The sequence below is a fragment of the Periplaneta americana genome, unplaced genomic scaffold (assembly GCF_040183065.1).
Source record: "Periplaneta americana isolate PAMFEO1 unplaced genomic scaffold, P.americana_PAMFEO1_priV1 scaffold_24, whole genome shotgun sequence".
NCBI classification, from domain to species: Eukaryota; Metazoa; Arthropoda; class Insecta; order Blattodea; family Blattidae; genus Periplaneta; species Periplaneta americana.
Genome location: NW_027185505.1, coordinates 634,587 through 638,054, shown reverse-complemented (window position 1 = coordinate 638,054; position 3,468 = coordinate 634,587). Strand labels below are relative to the sequence as shown.

The following is a 3,468-nucleotide window of genomic DNA, read 5'->3' as shown; positions in this document are numbered from 1 at the left end:
GTTTGGAGGGCAAGTGAGATGTCTAGTATGGTGATGTCATCAATGATGGGGTCGTCGGTTGATCGTGGTGCTGGTGCTGGGAGTGGATTATAGAGGATATGATGGTTATTGATATGATCTGTGATGAAATGGTAATGATCTTGGTCGAAATCTGGATGTATAGGTGTTGTGTGCGTGTTGGATAGAAACTGTCGGAAGGCTTCCAGTTTGCCTGGTGTGTCAATAATCGTTTGTTGTCTGTTGCGTAATGGGTGGGAAGTATATTGGTACTTGCCCCTAATACGCTTTATGGTTTCCCAAAATCGCTTGGGAGCGTTTAGTCTGTCTTTGTCGACTTTCTGAATGAATTTGTCCCATCGTCGCGTCTCGTATCTCTGTATAGCGTCTTTGACATCTTCTTGTAGTGAGCGGTAGAGGCGTCTGTCTTCATCTTCATGGGTGCGCATGTAGAGTCTGTGTGCTGCTCTTTTTGTCTTTATGATTTTTAAGATGTCTGGAGGTAGTGCACGGCGACGGTCAGTGGTATATCGTTTTTGTGGTATTGAGTCTTGAATAGCTTCATTAAGCACCTGTACAAACAAAGTCTCTGCGGTGTCTAAGTCTTCGTGTTTCGTGATTGGAAAATGAGGGAGTGATCGTCCACGGTAACCTTCACTTTTACGCCAACGTCAATAATCGACAGCGGACCAATCGTAAAGTCACAAACGTTTGCGCTGTTTCTATTGGCTCGCACTGGGAAGGCAGTACGGCATTGTCCCTGCGACTTAAATATTTTTCTCCCTCCGGGCTCATCATCAGACGAGCACCATGCCCCCCAAAGCTTCCGGAAAGGCTGCCAAGAAGGCCGGCAAGGCCCAGAAGAATATTTCGAAGGGCGATAAGAAGAAGAAGCGCAAGAGGAAGGAGAGCTACGCCATTTACATCTACAAGGTTCTGAAACAAGTTCACCCAGACACGGGAATCAGTTCAAAGGCTATGAGCATCATGAACAGCTTCGTTAACGACATCTTCGAGCGCATCGCCGCGGAAGCTTCGCGGCTCGCGCATTACAACAAGCGGTCGACCATCACCAGTCGGGAGATCCAGACAGCCGTCCGTCTCCTGCTACCCGGTGAGCTGGCCAAGCACGCCGTCAGTGAAGGGACCAAGGCCGTCACAAAATACACTAGTTCCAAGTAAGCGGGAGTGCTTGCTAGGGAATCAGCAACCGGCCCTTTTAAGGGCCACAAGTTATTCATAACAGAGTAGATGAATGAAGAACAACAGCGGTTCCCACCGAGTGAAAATTTAAATAATCACCCCGATAACACTTCTAGGATAGATAATACATTATAGGCAGTCCATGGGAGACTTGGATCCACGAGGCAAATTCGTTTCCTTAATAGTTTCGTACGACTTATATGAGAGCGCGGTGTCATTCCTACTCACTTGGCAGCATTAATTGTTGAGGGAAAACAACTTAGAAGGTAACTTGTCGACCGCGGGCATAATCCTTCCGCAGGCCACTACTGAGAATCTGTGGACATACGGGTAATCTATCTTTATTGAAACTCGGGTTCATAACATACGACTGATACTTTATATATCTGTCACGTAATCCATCAAGAGACAAATGTCCCCCCCCCCTAGTCAGTAGCGAGCTTCAGTCCATTCGTAGTAGCCGCCGGTGCAAGAAGTGAATTGAAGTTTGTGTGAAGTTCCGTAGTATGGCATGAAAATGATGTCGAAAATCCGACTACAGTTCCACAACCATGTGGTTGAAAGGAGGCTCCGCTGTTGAACAACAATCCACCTGTGGCTTAACTTAGAATGCCGACTAGCTGTTTTATTAATCCCGTGTCAATCCAGCAGTGTGTGACGTTGAAACGTAACCAAACTGCCGTTGATAGATAGATTTATCATCTATCCCAATGACATCCAACGAGCTTGGTAATTTAGGTACAGAGTCTAAGCAGGCAGTTTACGTGTGTGTGTGAGCGAGTGCAGGTTTTATCGAGTGCACCCCAATCCCATCGTCCTCAAGTGCCTACAGATTACGCAGTTTCATCGGCAACGGCCATACCATGTTGAAAATACCGGTTCTCGTCCGATCACCGAAGTCAAGCAACATTGGGCGTGGTCAGTACTTGGATGGGTGACCGCTTGGGAACACCACGTGCCGTTGGCGATTTTTTTTTTACGTCACTATTTCCAGCGTGTTCTAATAAGACTTATGGGATATTATGTTCCCTTCCCTATTCCAGCTATAGCTTGGATGATGACGCCGCTGCATAATTGTAGAGTAATTGATAATTCTTAAGTACTTGCAGCTCCGTATTGAAACTTATGACTGGTAGCATATTCATATGAGACGGTTCACTTCTCTGCGTTTTCTCGAAGAAGGGAATATGTATTCAGGGGATTGTGAACGTACCTCGCGCTCTCCCTAGAAGTTAGAGACATTTTAGGTAAAGAATGTAATATACTGTACATATATGGCTAATTAAAATCCCATTAGTTACTACATTTCAGTGGGTAGTACAAATTCCATAATGAAAATATCTCTGTCCTAGTAGTTGTATCCTTTAAAGAAGCTCGTTGTTTTCCCATGATGAAGGGCAGAACTTGGTCGGTAGAAATTTAAACAGACTGCATTATCAGACCAGGCGTTATTTCAATATCAGCGTTTAGTTTAGGAAATATAGCAATAGCGGAGTTGGGAGAAGTAGTTATAGCATGTACAGTAAGTATAAACAGTTCGCTGTACTGTACAGTGAATATAAATATTTGAATGTACGATGGCAAAACATCAGACATACAGTACGTAGCTCACATATCTTAAAAAATAAATAAATAAAAATAAAGAAGACATTCTGAGGAGTGAGTGGAAAGTGCATATTATAATGAATATTTTTAACTCTCAGTTGACATTGAGAGAGAAAGCCATGCATCGGGGAACCGGTGACTGTTTTTGCGTTACCTTCTGCTATTGGCGTTGTTGGTTAGTAACGAATGAAAGAGGTAGGACGCGGAATCAAATGTCAAAAAACGATAGGGAAATAATAGTAACTGGTTGTATTTCGATCGAGCTCGGCGTGCTGATTCACCAGTGGGGTGTTTCACAAAGTTTACAATCTTTGGAAATTGTGAACTCTGTTTGTAAACTTCTGTTTCACAATCTTTGTTTGTAAAGGTGGACTGTACAAAGGAAATCAAATCTTTACGAATGAAATTTTGCGCTCTTTACAAGTGATATGTTTGTTTCACAACGAAGGAGTAATTTTACAAACGTGTAAACTAAACTTTACTAGTGAAGTTAGCACATTTTCTACAGTAGCCCTGTTGAAATAGCTTCTAATTGTGAATGAAAAAAATAAACACATATGTATAAAATCAATTTTATAGTAACAGGGTACCATTAAGAATTACACTGAAGCAGTTGTGATGTTATTGAGTAGTTCTAGCGACTCAGACGAAGATTTTGCATTT

General features: G+C 42.9%; 1 non-coding gene across 1 annotated transcript; it reads left to right on the top strand.

Moving 5' to 3' along the window:
• The first annotated feature begins 2,048 nt into the window (after positions 1 to 2,048).
• LOC138693933 (5S ribosomal RNA) lies at positions 2,049 to 2,167 on the top strand. Its single transcript, XR_011330617.1, has one exon. It is a non-coding gene; the product is annotated as a 5S ribosomal RNA (ribosomal RNA).
• Positions 2,168 to 3,468: the final 1,301 nt, after the last annotated feature.